Below are 18,569 nucleotides of genomic sequence, written 5' to 3' on the forward strand. Positions count from 1 at the left end.
CAAAAACTGGTTGAATCAACGTTGTTTCCACGTAATTTCAAACAAAACATTCAAAGTCATGATTGGATTTACAAAAAGTCATCACCGTAAGGGAATTCTGTTGTTTTTTTCACCCAACTTTGAACCTAAATCCAATGACAGGGTGACATTTTTGGTTGATTTCACGTTAGTTGACAGCTCAACCAAATGTAAATCAAAACTACATGTTGAACTGACGTCTGTGCCCAGTGGGTAACTTATTATTATCACAAAATGTTATATTTTGCTTAATTTGTTTTACTACCCGAGTTTCACCATTTGCACCGAAGATGTGACTTTGAATAGGTCTCCTGTAAAAGCACTCTTTCCTCCCTCACCTCTCGATTTTGCTCTTTAGTGGAAGAAATCTGGCGGGGGTCACCACAGCACACTACACAGCTAGCCGCTAACCTGACACAGTCAGACACAGCTGGAATCAAAGGGGGTGACAAGCTCTATCTAGATATTAAACTATAGCAATACCTACAAATGTATTATTTGCATACATGTGTCTGCTACAGTTTTCTATCATTCTATCATGACTCAGGATGAGACCCAGATGCAGACACGTGGGGCAGATGGTTCAAGTCTCCGAGATATTTTGAATATACAGGGGCAGGCAAAAGGCAGGCCGAGGACAGGCAGGGGTTCGTAATCCTGGTTATAGTTGGCAGACGTAGACGGCAGGCAGGCTCAGGGTCAAGACAGGCAAAACAGGTCATAACCGGGGAGATTAGAACAACACAGAACATTTCACACACAAACTAACGTCTTATTCGAATGGCTTACCTGGTGGACATTTGTTGCAGCACCATTAGCTTACTGGCAGTGACCAAGCATACTGTGTCTCCTTGTTGCACGTGAGGGATTGGACAAGAGAGAGGAGAGAAGGGAGGGATAGAAAGATGTGGGTGATCCACCAGAAGAGATACATCTGAGAGGGATGAAGAGAAAAAGAGGAAGACAGTCAACATTTAACAGATATTTACGGGATATTTTACAAGACCTTCAGAACATCGACATATACCGCATTCATTAAGATACTGTATCATCAAACAATATATTATCAAGAGATAAAGCATTGCAATGGCAGGACATTATCGTAGACCCCTAACACTAGCTATAAGAGACAGTTTCAAGGACATGACAAACAGGAGACCACCTAATACATGATACAGTCTCCAGACAAAAAATCTATATGCTGACAGTTAAAAACTTAGCGGTACCAAAACCTCGCATTTCTTGTGCGGCTCACTCAACACTATTGTTCAGAATCTCTGTCTTTTACTGTTACAACAAACAAAGCCACCCAGGACTCTAACAAAAGACTTGAACAAAACTTGGTTCACTAGGATCTGACTTCCTGTGTCTCAGTGAGTGTAAGAGGATGAGCGATAGATAGCTGTGACCCTAGACCAGGGGTAGGTAACCCTGGTCACGGAGTGTGTTGAATTTAGGCAATCACTGAACTGATCAATTAGCTCAGTTGGTCAGGTGTGGTGCCTAGTTGGAACAAAAGCCTGCAATAGATCGGCACTCCAGGAACAGGGTTGCCTACCCCTGCCCTAGACCCTTTGACTGAAAAGAGATTTGAGTGTGTCAGAGTACTCATCTCAACATGACAATCGATGGCTGCACCATCCACTCCAACTCCACAGTCAGGAACCTTGATGTTACATTTGACCCAAGTCTTTCATTTGAACCCCACACCCGGAACATCACCAAGTCAACCTTCTTCCACCTCAAAAACATCTCACGACTCAGACCCTCTCTCATTGACCCCACTGCTGAAACCCTCATTCACGCCTATGTTTTATCACACCTGGACTACTGCAACGCCATTCTCTACAGACTCCCCACCAAAACACTTTACAGACTTCAACATATTCAAAACTCAGCTGCACGAGTCCTCACATACACCAGACCTTGGGGACGACATCACCCCCACCTTTATTAAACTCCACTGGCTCCCAGTTCAATACAGGATCATCTTCAAATTGTTCATGCTCACCTACAAAGCACTCAATGGACTGGCGCCCACATACCTTACTGACCTCCTGCACCTCTACACTCATAGCCACAGAAGTAAGGGTGCTGAGGGTGCTGCAGCACCCCCTGAAAAATCAGAATTGTTAAAAAGTAATTAATTTTGTCTATATACACTACCGGTAAAAAGTTTTAGAACACCTACTCATTCAAGGGGTTTTTATTTTTACTATTTTCTACATTGTAGAATAATAGTGAATCTATCAAATCTATGAAATAACACATATGGAATCATGTAGTAACCAAAAAAAGTGTTAAACAAATCAAAATATATTTTATATTTGAGATTCTTCAAATAGCCAGCCTTTGCCTTGATGACAGCTTTGCACACTCTTGGCACTCTCTCAACCAGCTTCATGAGGTAGTCACCTGGAATGCATTTCAATTAACAGGTGTGCCTTCTTAAAAGTTAAATTGTGTAACACCAGGGTTCCTGACTGTGGAGTTGGAGTGGATGGTGCAGCCGTCTATTGTCATGTTGAGATGAGTACTCTGACACACTCAAATCTTTTTTCAGTCAAAGGGTCTAGGGCAGGGGTAGGCAACAGGTTTTAGTTTAGTGTTCTCCATGGTTAGTCTGTCATCATGTTTAGTGTTCTCCATGGTTAGTCTGTCCTCATGTTTAGTGTACTTTTATATACTTACTTATTTTAATGTGCGATTGTATTGCTTTTTATCCTGCTGATGTTCTTCTGTATGTAAAGTGACTGAGTGTTGTGAAAAGCAATTGAAATAAAATGTACTGTTATTATTATTATTATTCATGTCAAAGATGAGTCATAAGGGAAACTCTCTCTCTCTGAACCACTGTGCCACTTAAAACCCTAAACTTGCCCACTTCCTCACCCTTTCTTTCCACTGCCGCCTGCCTGCCTGTCGTCTATTTCTAATGGCTGCTCAGTGAAACGACCTGTCCTGATTTGTCATTGACGCTTGCTAAAAAAAATTAATGAGCAAGCCTTCCTTCATGACCTGGCCTCTGTAAATTGGTATAGAATCAGCTTGATCCCCTCTGTCGAAGACGCTTGGACCTTCTTTTTTTATATTTTCAGCGGTATTGTTAACAAACACCCCCATAAAGAAAATGAGAATTAAAAACAGGTTCAGCCCCTGGTTCGACCGTGATCTGGCAGAGTTACTCCACCTCAAGAATTCCATTTGGCGAAAGGCTCAGCCCACGTATACTCAGGCTGACTGGCTCTCGTTCAGGCAAATGAGAAATAAGTGCACTCAGGCTATCCGGAAGGCCAAAGTTAGTTACTTTAAGGAGCAGTTCTCTCTCTGTGGGTCTAACCCCAAGAAGTTCTAGAAAACTGTTAAAGGGGGGGGTGTCACCACATCACACTACATAGCTAGCCGCTAACCTGACACACTCAGACACAGCTGGAATCAAAGAGGATGACAAGCTCTATCTAGATTTGAATCTATAGCAATATCATTCTAGTCACCACAGCACACTACACAGCTAGCCGCTAACCTGACAGACTGACACAGTCAGACACAGCTGGAATCAAAGGGGATGACAAGCTCTATCTAGATATGAAACTATAGCAATATTATTCCAGTCATCTGTAATCATCTGAACCCTGTTAAATCTTGCACAGGAGCTGATATCCTTGCTATCAATTATATTCTGAGTAATTGCTTCATTACCAGAGTAATTATGCCTATTTCTCCAATCATCAACTTGACAGGGGTGTACATCCACAGACATGGTGTGTCTGTGTGTGTTTGGCCACTGGGGTGATGTGTAGTGTGTGCTCTGCTGTAGCCTTTGTGTGACAGAGATGAGTTTGTAGAGTCCACAACAGATCCACACAGATATATTTCTATATATGGTCTGGTCTAGATGTGTGTGTTGAAGATGTTGTAGCGTGTGATCCCTATAGTGTGTGCGTGTGTAGGGGACGGGCATATAACCCTTTGACATAGTCTGCTGCACTTTTGTGGGTTTCCTGTGTTTCTCTTTGCCTGAGGCCTTTTAAGCTTAAAGCGCTGGTTTCATACTAGTATTACTCAGTGCTTGACTTGGGCCCGAGCTTACCTGAGCGGAATACAGCTTGAGTTCCGGTTCCTCTTATAAAATATTAAATCAAAAAGTATTGTGGAGCTCCTGCACCTAAATATAAACAGTACCGGCACCCAAAATGAGTACCGGCGCCTATTTCAGTCAAGCACTGCTATTACGATCAATTATGTCATATTGTGTCTACGGCTACTACATACAGACCACAAGGGGTGGGAGGTTGCCTAGTGGTTAAGAGTGTTGGGCCAGTAACCGAAAGGTTGCTGGTTCAAATCCCCAAGCTGACTAGGTGAAAAATCTGTCTGTGCCCTTGAGCAAGGCACTTAATCATAATTGCGCCTGTAAGTCACTCTGGATAAGAGTGTCTGCTAAAACGCAAGGGAGATTCAGCGCTGAAATGGTGGCCAGTCAGACCACGGGATCAGATCCTATTAGCAACATATAAAACCAGTATTACTTTGTAATAACTGTGCTCAACCATGTAGTGTGTCTAAAGCCTGACTGATTTGATTTGTTTTTTGAAATAATTAGAACTTGTATAAATAAATAAATATTATTGGAAATATTGAAAAAAAAGAAATTTCCATGGTGATGGACCCTGATGCAGAGTGGGGCCATGGAGTGACTCATCCAGCAGATGAAGATAATTTGATTGACAGTGAGACGGTTAAAGACCTGGAGAATAAACCCTCCTCCTCACAGCTGCCCATGTACCTTAATGTTGATGATGTGGTTGTTACTGATAAGGAGCAAATGGCTGAGCTCTAATCACCACTTCATTAAGTCAGGATTCCTATTTGACTCAGCCATGCCTCCTTGCCCGTCCAACATTTCCTCATCTACCACCCCTTCTAATGCGACTAGCCCTGATGCTCCTCCCTCTTTTTCCCCCTCTACAAAGTTTATCCCGGCAGGTGGTCACTGAGTCCGAGGTGCTAAAGGAGCTCCTTAAATTTGACCCAAAAAAAACATCTGGGTCAGATGGTTTAGACCCTTTCTTCTTTAAGGTTGCTGCCCCTATCATCGCCAAGCCTATCTCTGACCTTTTTAACCTGTCTCTCCTCTCTGGGGAGGTTCCCATTGCTTGGAAGGCAGCCACGGTGCGTCCTTTATTTAAAGGGGGAGATCAAGCTGATCCAAACTGTTATAGGTCAATTTCTATTTTGCTCTGTTTATCAAAAGTTTTGGAAAAACTGACTGACTTTCTTTATGTCTATAGTATTCTCTCTGGTATGCAATCTGGTTTGCGCTCAGGTTATGGATGTGTCACTGCAACCTTAAAGGTCCTAAATGATGTCACCATTGCCCTTGATTCTAAGCAATATTGTGCTGCTATTTTTATTGACTTTGCCAAAGCTTTTGATACGGTAGACCATTCCATTCTTGTGGGCCGGCTAAGGATTATTGGTGTCTCTGAGGGGTCTTTGGCCTGGTTTGCTAACTACCTCTCTCAAAGAGTGCAATGTATAAAGTCAGAACATCTGCTGTCTCAGCCACTGCCTATCACCAAGGGAGTACCCCAAGGCTCGATCCTAGGCCCCACGCTCTTCTCAATTTACATCAACAACATAGCTCAGGCAGTAGGAAGCGCTCTCATCCATTTATATGCAGATGATACAGTCTTATACACAGCTGGTCCCTCCCCGGATTTTGTGTTAAACGCGCTACAACAAAGCTTTCTTAGTGTCCAACAAGCTTTCTCTGCCCTTAACCTTGTTCTGAACACCTCCAAAACAAAGGTAATGTGGTTTGGTAAGAAGAATGCTCCTCTCCGCACCGGTGTGATAACTACCTCTGAGGGTTTAGCGCTTGAGGTAGTCACCTCATACAAGTACTTGGGAGTATGGCTAGACGGTACACTGTCCTTCTCTCAGCACATATCAAAGCTGCAGGCTAAGGTTAAATCTAGACTTAGTTTCCCTTATCGTAATCGCTCCTCTTTCACCCCAGATGACAAACTAACCCTGATTCAGATGACCATCCTACCCATGCTAGACTGTAAACTGGTCATCTCTGTATACCCCTCGCAAGACCCACTGGTTGATCCTTATTTATAAAACCCTCTTAGGCCTCACTCCCCCCTATCTGAGATACCTGCTGCAGCCCTCATCCTCCACATACAACACCCGTTCTGCCAGTCATATTCTGTTAAAGGTCCCCAAAGCACACACATCCCTGGGTCGCTACTCTTTTCAGTTTGCTGCAGCTAGCAACTGGAACGAGCTGCAAAAAAACTCAAACTGGACAGTTTTATCTTAATCTCTTCATTCAAAGACGCAATCATGGACCCTTACTAACAGGCTGCTTCATGTGATGTATTGTTGTCTCTACCTTCTTGCCCTTTGTGCTGTTGTCTGTACCCAATAATGTTTGTACCATGTTTTGTGCTGCTACCATGTTGTGCTGCTGCCATGTTGTGTTGCTACCATGTTGTTGTCATCCTGTGTTGTCATTTGTTGCTGCCATGCTATGTTGTTATCTTAGGTCTCTCTTTATGTAGTGTTGTGGTGTCTCTGTTGTCGTGGTGTGTGTTTTGTCCTATATTTTTATTTTAATCCCCCGTCCCCACAGGAGGCCTTTTGGTAGGCCGTCATTGTAAATAAGAATTTGTTCTTAACTGACTTGCCTAGTTAAATAAAGGTTAAATAAATAAATACATCTCTCTCGTTTCACCGAAAACCGTGATATTAGGTTCTCAAAAACATATCATCAAAAAGGCAATTGTTTCAAAAAGTTAGTTGTTACACATGTAACAAGTTTGACTGAGTGCAGTACTTCCACATGGTACAGGAACTGAAATGTATTAATAATAAAAAGGAAACTATTTTACAGATGTGTTTTGTGGGACCAGTTCCTGGAACAACAACATGGTCTGGGATTTTAGTTCACTATGGTGACGCTAAGCTTGTGCGGCAAACAAACCGCATCTACGACCACACAAATATTAGGACTGATTTTGACAGAGTTTAAAAAGGTTATTTAATATATTCTTAGTGTTTTCTAATTGGTGTACACACTACCCACTGGGCAAAAACTGGTAGAATCAACGTTGTTTCCACGTAATTTCAAACAAAACATTCAAAGTCATGATTGGATTTACAAAAAGTCATCACCGTAAAGGAATTCTGTTGTTTTTTTCACCCAACTTTGAACCTAAATCCAATGACAGGGTGACATTTTTGGTTGATTTCACATTAGTTGACAGCTCAACCAAATGTAAATCAAAACTACATGTTGAACTGACGTCTGTGCCCAGTGGGTAACTTATTATTATCACAAAATGTTATATTTTGCTTAATTTGTTTTACTACCCGAGTTTCACCATTTGCACCGAAGATATGACTTTGAATAGGTCTCCTGTAAAAGCACTCTTTCCTCCCTCACCTCTCGATTTTGCTCTTTAGTGGAAGAAATCTGCGGGGGTCACCACAGCACACTACACAGCTAGCCGCTAACCTGACACAGTCAGACACAGCTGGAATCAAAGGGGGTGACAAGCTCTATCTAGATATTAAACTATAGCAATACCTACAAATGTATTATTTGCATACATGTGTCTGCTACAGTTTTCTATCATTCTATCATGACTCAGGATGAGACCCAGATGCAGACACGTGGGGCAGATGGTTCAAGTCTCCGAGATATTTTGAATATACAGGGGCAGGCAAAAGGCAGGTCGAGGACAGGCAGGGGTTCGTAATCCTGGTAATAGTTGGCAGACGTAGACGGCAGGCAGGCTCAGGGTCAAGACAGGCAAAACAGGTCGTAAACGGGGAGACTAGAACAACATAGTAAATTTCACACACACACACACACACACACACAAACGTCTTATTCGAATGGCTTACCTGGTGGACATTTGCTGCAGCACCATTAGCTTACTGGCAGTGACCAAGCATACTGTGTCTCCTTGTTGCACGTGAGGGATTGGACAAGAGAGAGGAGAGAAGGGAGGGATAGAAAGATGTGGGTGATCCACCAGAAGAGATACATCTGAGAGGGATGAAGAGAAAAAGAGGAAGACAGTCAACATTTAACAGATATTTACGGGATATTTTACAAGACCTTCAGAACATCGACATATACCGCATTCATTAAGATACTGTATCATCCAACAATATATTATCAAGAGATAAAGCATTGCAATGGCAGGACATTATCGTAGACCCCTAACACTAGCTATAAGAGACAGTTTCAAGGACATGACAAACAGGAGACCACCTAATACATGATACAGTCTCCAGACAAAACATCTATATGCTGACAGTTAAAAACTTAGCGGTACCAAAACCTCGCATTTCTTGTGCGGCTCACTCAACACTATTGTTCAGAATCTCTGTCTTTTACTGTTACAACAAACAAAGCCACCCAGGACTCTAACAAAAGACTTGAACAAAACTTGGTTCACTAGGATCTGACTTCCTGTGTCTCAGTGAGTGTAAGAGGATGAGCGATAGATAGCTGTGACCCTAGACCAGGGGTAGGTAACCCTGGTCACGGAGTGTGTTGAATTTAGGCAATCACTGAACTGATCAATTAGCTCAGTTGGTCAGGTGTGGTGCCTAGTTGGAACAAAAGCCTGCAATAGATCGGCACTCCAGGAACAGGGTTGCCTACCCCTGCCCTAGACCCTTTGACTGAAAAGAGATTTGAGTGTGTCAGAGTACTCATCTCAACATGACAATCGACGGCTGCACCATCCACTCCAACTCCACAGTCAGGAACCTTGATGTTACATTTGACCCAAGTCTTTCATTTGAACCCCACACCCGGAACATCACCAAGTCAACCTTCTTCCACCTCAAAAACATCTCACGACTCAGACCCTCTCTCATTGACCCCACTGCTGAAACCCTCATTCACACCTATGTTTTATCACACCTGGACTACTGCAACGCCATTCTCTACAGACTCCCCACCAAAACACTTTACAGACTTCAACATATTCAAAACTCAGCTGCACGAGTCCTCACATACACCAGACCTTGGGACCACATCACCCCCACCTTTATTAAACTCCACTGGCTCCCAGTTCAATACAGGATCATCTTCAAATTGTTCATGCTCACCTACAAAGCACTCAATGGACTGGCGCCCACATACCTTACTGACCTCCTGCACCTCTACACTCATAGCCACATAAGTAAGGGTGCTGAGGGTGCTGCAGCACCCCCTGAAAAATCAGAATTGTTAAAAAGTAATTAATTTTGTCTATATACACTACCGGTAAAAAGTTTTAGAACACCTACTCATTCAAGGGGTTTTTATTTTTACTATTTTCTACATTGTAGAATAATAGTGAATCTATCAAATCTATGAAATAACACATATGGAATCATGTAGTAACCAAAAAAAGTGTTAAACAAATCAAAATATATTTTATATTTGAGATTCTTCAAATAGCCAGCCTTTGCCTTGATGACAGCTTTGCACACTCTTGGCACTCTCTCAACCAGCTTCATGAGGTAGTCACCTGGAATGCATTTCAATTAACAGGTGTGCCTTCTTAAAAGTTAAATTGTGTAACACCAGGGTTCCTGACTGTGGAGTTGGAGTGGATGGTGCAGCCGTCTATTGTCATGTTGAGATGAGTACTCTGACACACTCAAATCTTTTTTCAGTCAAAGGGTCTAGGGCAGGGGTAGGCAACAGGTTTTAGTTTAGTGTTCTCCATGGTTAGTCTGTCATCATGTTTAGTGTTCTCCATGGTTAGTCTGTCCTCATGTTTAGTGTACTTTTATATACTTACTTATTTTAATGTGCGATTGTATTGCTTTTTATCCTGCTGATGTTCTTCTGTATGTAAAGTGACTGAGTGTTGTGAAAAGCAATTGAAATAAAATGTACTGTTATTATTATTATTATTAATGTCAAAGATGAGTCATAAGGGAAACTCTCTCTCTCTGAACCACTGTGCCACTTAAAACCCTAAACTTGCCCACTTCCTCACCCTTTCTTTCCACTGCCGCCTGCCTGCCTGTCGTCTATTTCTAATGGCTGCTCAGTGAAACGACCTGTCCTGATTTGTCATTGACGCTTGCTAAAAAAAAATAATGAGCAAGCCTTCCTTCATGACCTGGCCTCTGTAAATTGGTATAGAATCAGCTTGATCCCCTCTGTCGAAGACGCTTGGACCTTCTTTTTTTATATTTTCAGCGGTATTGTTAACAAACACCCCCATAAAGAAAATGAGAATTAAAAACAGGTTCAGCCCCTGGTTCGACCGTGATCTGGCAGAGTTACTCCACCTCAAGAATTCCATTTGGCGAAAGGCTCAGCCCACGTATACTCAGGCTGACTGGCTCTCGTTCAGGCAAATGAGAAATAAGTGCACTCAGGCTATCCGGAAGGCCAAAGTTAGTTACTTTAAGGAGCAGTTCTCTCTCTGTGGGTCTAACCCCAAGAAGTTCTAGAAAACTGTTAAAGGGGGGGGTGTCACCACATCACACTACATAGCTAGCCGCTAACCTGACACACTCAGACACAGCTGGAATCAAAGAGGATGACAAGCTCTATCTAGATTTGAATCTATAGCAATATCATTCTAGTCACCACAGCACACTACACAGCTAGCCGCTAACCTGACACACTGACACAGTCAGACACAGCTGGAATCAAAGGGGATGACAAGCTCTATCTAGATATGAAACTATAGCAATATTATTCCAGTCATCTGTAATCATCTGAACCCTGTTAAATCTTGCACAGGAGCTGATATCCTTGCTATCAATTATATTCTGAGTAATTGCTTCATTACCAGAGTAATTATGCCTATTTCTCCAATCATCAACTTGACAGGGGTGTACATCCACAGACATGGTGTGTCTGTGTGTGTTTGGCCACTGGGGTGATGTGTAGTGTGTGCTCTGCTGTAGCCTTTGTGTGACAGAGATGAGTTTGTAGAGTCCACAACAGATCCACACAGATATATTTCTATATATGGTCTGGTCTAGATGTGTGTGTTGAGGATGTTGTAGCGTGTGATCCATATAGTGTGTGTTTGTGTGCGTGTGTAGGGGACGGGCATATAACTCTTTTACATAGTCTGCTGCACTTTTGTGGGTTTCCTGTGTGTCTCTTTGCCTGAGGCCTTTTAAGTTTAAAGCGCTGGTTTCATACTAGTATTACTCAGTGCTTGACTTGGGCCCGAGCTTACCTGAGCGGAATACAGCTTGAGTTCCGGTTCCTCTTATAAAATATTAAATCAAAAAGTATTGTGGAGCTCCTGCACCTAAATATAAACAGTACCGGCACCCAAAATGAGTACCGGCACCTATTTCAGTCAAGCACTGCTATTACGATCAATTATGTCATATTGTGTCTACGGCTACTACATACAGACCACAAGGGGTGGGAGGTTGCCTAGCGGTTAAGAGTGTTGGGCCAGTAACCGAAGGGTTGCTGGTTCAAATCCCCAAGCTGACTAGGTGAAAAATCTGTCTGTGCCCTTGAGCAAGGCACTTAATCATAATTGCGCCTGTAAGTCACTCTGGATAAGAGTGTCTGCTAAAACGCAAGGGAGATTCAGCGCTGAAATGGTGGCCAGTCAGACCACGGGATCAGATCCTATTAGCAACATATAAAACCAGTATTACTTTGTAATAACTGTGCTCAACCATGTAGTGTGTCTAAAGCCTGACTGATTTGATTTGTTTTTTGAAATAATGAGAACTTGTATAAATAAATAAATATTATTGGAAATATTGAAAAATAAGAAGTTTCTATGGTGATGGACCCTGATGCAGAGTGGGAGTGACTCATCCAGCAGATGAAGATAATTTGATTGACAGTGAGACGGTTAAAGACCTGGAGAATAAACCCTCCTCCTCACAGCTGCCCATGTACCTTAATGTTGATGATGTGGTTGTTACTGATAAGGAGCACATGGCTGAGCTCTTTAATCACCACTTCATTAAGTCAGGATTCCTATTTGACTCAGCCATGCCTCCTTGCCCGTCCAACATTTCCTCATCTACCACCCCTTCTAATGCGACTAGCCCTGATGCTCCTCCCTCTTTTTCCCCCTCTACAAAGTTTCTCCCGGTAGGTGGTCACTGAGTCCGAGGTGCTAAAGGAGCTCCTTAAATTTGACCCCAAAAAAACATCTGGGTCAGATGGTTTAGACCCTTTCTTCTTTAAGGTTGCTGCCCCTATCGTCGCCAAGCCTATCTCTGACCTTTTTAACCTGTCTCTCCTCTCTGGGGAGGTTCCCATTGCTTGGAAGGCAGCCACGGTGCGTCCTTTATTTAAAGGGGGAGATCAAGCTGATCCAAACTGTTATAGGTCAATTTCTATTTTGCTCTGTTTATCAAAAGTTTTGGAAAAACTGACTGACTTTCTTTATGTCTATAGTATTCTCTCTGGTATGCAATCTGGTTTGCGCTCAGGTTATGGATGTGTCACTGCAACCTTAAAGGTCCTAAATGATGTCACCATTGCCCTTGATTCTAAGCAATATTGTGCTGCTATTTTTATTGACTTTGCCAAAGCTTTTGATACGGTAGACCATTCCATTCTTGTGGGCCGGCTAAGGATTATTGGTGTCTCTGAGGGGTCTTTGGCCTGGTTTGCTAACTACCTCTCTCAAAGAGTGCAATGTATAAAGTCAGAACATCTGCTGTCTCAGCCACTGCCTATCACCAAGGGAGTACCCCAAGGCTCGATCCTAGGCCCCACGCTCTTCTCAATTTACATCAACAACATAGCTCAGGCAGTAGGAAGCGCTCTCATCCATTTATATGCAGATGATACAGTCTTATACACAGCTGGTCCCTCCCCAGATTTTGTGTTAAACGCGCTACAACAAAGCTTTCTTAGTGTCCAACAAGCTTTCTCTGCCCTTAACCTTGTTCTGAACACCTCCAAAACAAAGGTAATGTGGTTTGGTAAGAAGAATGCTCCTCTCCCCACCGGTGTGATAACTACCTCTGAGGGTTTAGCGCTTGAGGTAGTCACCTCATACAAGTACTTGGGAGTATGGCTAGACGGTACACTGTCCTTCTCTCAGCACATATCAAAGCTGCAGGCTAAGGTTAAATCTAGACTTAGTTTCCCTTATCGTAATCGCTCCTCTTTCACCCCAGATGACAAACTAACCCTGATTCAGATGACCATCCTACCCATGCTAGACTGTAAACTGGTCATCTCTGTATACCCCTCGCAAGACCCACTGGTTGATCCTTATTTATAAAACCCTCTTAGGCCTCACTCCCCCCTATCTGAGATACCTGCTGCAGCCCTCATCCTCCACATACAACACCCGTTCTGCCAGTCATATTCTGTTAAAGGTCCCCAAAGCACACACATCCCTGGGTCGCTACTCTTTTCAGTTTGCTGCAGCTAGCAACTGGAACGAGCTGCAAAAAAACTCAAACTGGACAGTTTTATCTTAATCTCTTCATTCAAAGACGCAATCATGGACCCTTACTAACAGGCTGCTTCATGTGATGTATTGTTGTCTCTACCTTCTTGCCCTTTGTGCTGTTGTCTGTACCCAATAATGTTTGTACCATGTTTTGTGCTGCTACCATGTTGTGCTGCTGCCATGTTGTGTTGCTACCATGTTGTTGTCATCCTGTGTTGTCATTTGTTGCTGCCATGCTATGTTGTTATCTTAGGTCTCTCTTTATGTAGTGTTGTGGTGTCTCTGTTGTCGTGGTGTGTGTTTTGTCCTATATTTTTATTTTAATCCCCCGTCCCCACAGGAGGCCTTTTGGTAGGCCGTCATTGTAAATAAGAATTTGTTCTTAACTGACTTGCCTAGTTAAATAAAGGTTAAATAAATAAATAAATCTCTCTCGTTTCACCGAAAACCGTGATATTAGGTTCTCAAAAACATATCATCAAAAAGGCAATTGTTTCAAAAAGTTAGTTGTTACACATGTAACAAGTTTGACTGAGTGCAGTACTTCCACATGGTACAGGAACTGAAATGTACTAATAATAAAAAGGAAACTCTTTTACAGATGTGTTTTGTGGGACCAGTTCCTGGAACAACAACATGGTCTGTGATTTTAGTTAACTATTGTGACGCTAAGCTTGTGCGGCAAACAAACCGCATCTACGACCCCGCAAATAATAGGACTGATTTTGACAGAGTTTAAAAGGTTATTTAATATATTCTTAGTGTTTTCTAATTGGTGTACACACTACCCACTGGGCAAAAACTGGTTGAATCAACGTTGTTTCCACGTAATTTCAAACAAAACATTCAAAGTCATGATTGGATTTACAAAAAGTCATCACCGTAAGGGAATTCTGTTGTTTTTTTCACCCAACTTTGAACCTAAATCCAATGACAGGGTGACATTTTTGGTTGATTTCACGTTAGTTGACAGCTCAACCAAATGTAAATCAAAACTACATGTTGAACTGACGTCTGTGCCCAGTGGGTAACTTATTATTATCACAAAATGTTATATTTTGCTTAATTTGTTTTACTACCCGAGTTTCACCATTTGCACCGAAGATGTGACTTTGAATAGGTCTCCTGTAAAAGCACTCTTTCCTCCCTCACCTCTCGATTTTGCTCTTTAGTGGAAGAAATCTGGCGGGGGTCACCACAGCACACTACACAGCTAGCCGCTAACCTGACACAGTCAGACACAGCTGGAATCAAAGGGGGTGACAAGCTCTATCTAGATATTAAACTATAGCAATACCTACAAATGTATTATTTGCATACATGTGTCTGCTACAGTTTTCTATCATTCTATCATGACTCAGGATGAGACCCAGATGCAGACACGTGGGGCAGATGGTTCAAGTCTCCGAGATATTTTGAATATACAGGGGCAGGCAAAAGGCAGGCCGAGGACAGGCAGGGGTTCGTAATCCTGGTTATAGTTGGCAGACGTAGACGGCAGGCAGGCTCAGGGTCAAGACAGGCAAAACAGGTCATAACCGGGGAGATTAGAACAACACAGAACATTTCACACACAAACTAACGTCTTATTCGAATGGCTTACCTGGTGGACATTTGTTGCAGCACCATTAGCTTACTGGCAGTGACCAAGCATACTGTGTCTCCTTGTTGCACGTGAGGGATTGGACAAGAGAGAGGAGAGAAGGGAGGGATAGAAAGATGTGGGTGATCCACCAGAAGAGATACATCTGAGAGGGATGAAGAGAAAAAGAGGAAGACAGTCAACATTTAACAGATATTTACGGGATATTTTACAAGACCTTCAGAACATCGACATATACCGCATTCATTAAGATACTGTATCATCAAACAATATATTATCAAGAGATAAAGCATTGCAATGGCAGGACATTATCGTAGACCCCTAACACTAGCTATAAGAGACAGTTTCAAGGACATGACAAACAGGAGACCACCTAATACATGATACAGTCTCCAGACAAAAAATCTATATGCTGACAGTTAAAAACTTAGCGGTACCAAAACCTCGCATTTCTTGTGCGGCTCACTCAACACTATTGTTCAGAATCTCTGTCTTTTACTGTTACAACAAACAAAGCCACCCAGGACTCTAACAAAAGACTTGAACAAAACTTGGTTCACTAGGATCTGACTTCCTGTGTCTCAGTGAGTGTAAGAGGATGAGCGATAGATAGCTGTGACCCTAGACCAGGGGTAGGTAACCCTGGTCACGGAGTGTGTTGAATTTAGGCAATCACTGAACTGATCAATTAGCTCAGTTGGTCAGGTGTGGTGCCTAGTTGGAACAAAAGCCTGCAATAGATCGGCACTCCAGGAACAGGGTTGCCTACCCCTGCCCTAGACCCTTTGACTGAAAAGAGATTTGAGTGTGTCAGAGTACTCATCTCAACATGACAATCGATGGCTGCACCATCCACTCCAACTCCACAGTCAGGAACCTTGATGTTACATTTGACCCAAGTCTTTCATTTGAACCCCACACCCGGAACATCACCAAGTCAACCTTCTTCCACCTCAAAAACATCTCACGACTCAGACCCTCTCTCATTGACCCCACTGCTGAAACCCTCATTCACGCCTATGTTTTATCACACCTGGACTACTGCAACGCCATTCTCTACAGACTCCCCACCAAAACACTTTACAGACTTCAACATATTCAAAACTCAGCTGCACGAGTCCTCACATACACCAGACCTTGGGGACGACATCACCCCCACCTTTATTAAACTCCACTGGCTCCCAGTTCAATACAGGATCATCTTCAAATTGTTCATGCTCACCTACAAAGCACTCAATGGACTGGCGCCCACATACCTTACTGACCTCCTGCACCTCTACACTCATAGCCACAGAAGTAAGGGTGCTGAGGGTGCTGCAGCACCCCCTGAAAAATCAGAATTGTTAAAAAGTAATTAATTTTGTCTATATACACTACCGGTAAAAAGTTTTAGAACACCTACTCATTCAAGGGGTTTTTATTTTTACTATTTTCTACATTGTAGAATAATAGTGAATCTATCAAATCTATGAAATAACACATATGGAATCATGTAGTAACCAAAAAAAGTGTTAAACAAATCAAAATATATTTTATATTTGAGATTCTTCAAATAGCCAGCCTTTGCCTTGATGACAGCTTTGCACACTCTTGGCACTCTCTCAACCAGCTTCATGAGGTAGTCACCTGGAATGCATTTCAATTAACAGGTGTGCCTTCTTAAAAGTTAAATTGTGTAACACCAGGGTTCCTGACTGTGGAGTTGGAGTGGATGGTGCAGCCGTCTATTGTCATGTTGAGATGAGTACTCTGACACACTCAAATCTTTTTTCAGTCAAAGGGTCTAGGGCAGGGGTAGGCAACAGGTTTTAGTTTAGTGTTCTCCATGGTTAGTCTGTCATCATGTTTAGTGTTCTCCATGGTTAGTCTGTCCTCATGTTTAGTGTACTTTTATATACTTACTTATTTTAATGTGCGATTGTATTGCTTTTTATCCTGCTGATGTTCTTCTGTATGTAAAGTGACTGAGTGTTGTGAAAAGCAATTGAAATAAAATGTACTGTTATTATTATTATTATTCATGTCAAAGATGAGTCATAAGGGAAACTCTCTCTCTCTGAACCACTGTGCCACTTAAAACCCTAAACTTGCCCACTTCCTCACCCTTTCTTTCCACTGCCGCCTGCCTGCCTGTCGTCTATTTCTAATGGCTGCTCAGTGAAACGACCTGTCCTGATTTGTCATTGACGCTTGCTAAAAAAAATTAATGAGCAAGCCTTCCTTCATGACCTGGCCTCTGTAAATTGGTATAGAATCAGCTTGATCCCCTCTGTCGAAGACGCTTGGACCTTCTTTTTTTATATTTTCAGCGGTATTGTTAACAAACACCCCCATAAAGAAAATGAGAATTAAAAACAGGTTCAGCCCCTGGTTCGACCGTGATCTGGCAGAGTTACTCCACCTCAAGAATTCCATTTGGCGAAAGGCTCAGCCCACGTATACTCAGGCTGACTGGCTCTCGTTCAGGCAAATGAGAAATAAGTGCACTCAGGCTATCCGGAAGGCCAAAGTTAGTTACTTTAAGGAGCAGTTCTCTCTCTGTGGGTCTAACCCCAAGAAGTTCTAGAAAACTGTTAAAGGGGGGGGTGTCACCACATCACACTACATAGCTAGCCGCTAACCTGACACACTCAGACACAGCTGGAATCAAAGAGGATGACAAGCTCTATCTAGATTTGAATCTATAGCAATATCATTCTAGTCACCACAGCACACTACACAGCTAGCCGCTAACCTGACAGACTGACACAGTCAGACACAGCTGGAATCAAAGGGGATGACAAGCTCTATCTAGATATGAAACTATAGCAATATTATTCCAGTCATCTGTAATCATCTGAACCCTGTTAAATCTTGCACAGGAGCTGATATCCTTGCTATCAATTATATTCTGAGTAATTGCTTCATTACCAGAGTAATTATGCCTATTTCTCCAATCATCAACTTGACAGGGGTGTACATCCACAGACATGGTGTGTCTGTGTGTGTTTGGCCACTGGGGTGATGTGTAGTGTGTGCTCTGCTGTAGCCTTTGTGTGACAGAGATGAGTTTGTAGAGTCCACAACAGATCCACACAGATATATTTCTATATATGGTCTGGTCTAGATGTGTGTGTTGAAGATGTTGTAGCGTGTGATCCCTATAGTGTGTGCGTGTGTAGGGGACGGGCATATAACCCTTTGACATAGTCTGCTGCACTTTTGTGGGTTTCCTGTGTTTCTCTTTGCCTGAGGCCTTTTAAGCTTAAAGCGCTGGTTTCATACTAGTATTACTCAGTGCTTGACTTGGGCCCGAGCTTACCTGAGCGGAATACAGCTTGAGTTCCGGTTCCTCTTATAAAATATTAAATCAAAAAGTATTGTGGAGCTCCTGCACCTAAATATAAACAGTACCGGCACCCAAAATGAGTACCGGCGCCTATTTCAGTCAAGCACTGCTATTACGATCAATTATGTCATATTGTGTCTACGGCTACTACATACAGACCACAAGGGGTGGGAGGTTGCCTAGT

The 18,569-nt window shown here is 42.6% G+C and overlaps 1 protein-coding gene across 1 annotated transcript in view; it reads right to left on the bottom strand.

Annotated features, from left to right (window-relative positions):
• The window catches only part of LOC311139364 (sperm acrosome membrane-associated protein 6-like), a gene marked incomplete at its 5' end in the record, with an annotated part of 1,014,348 nt that overhangs the window by 166,333 nt on the left and 829,446 nt on the right, over positions 1-18,569 (bottom strand). The window lies entirely within an intron of this gene.

This window comes from Coregonus lavaretus (assembly GCF_964263955.1).
Source record: "Coregonus lavaretus genome assembly, chromosome: 13".
NCBI lineage: Eukaryota > Metazoa > Chordata > Actinopteri > Salmoniformes > Salmonidae > Coregonus > Coregonus lavaretus.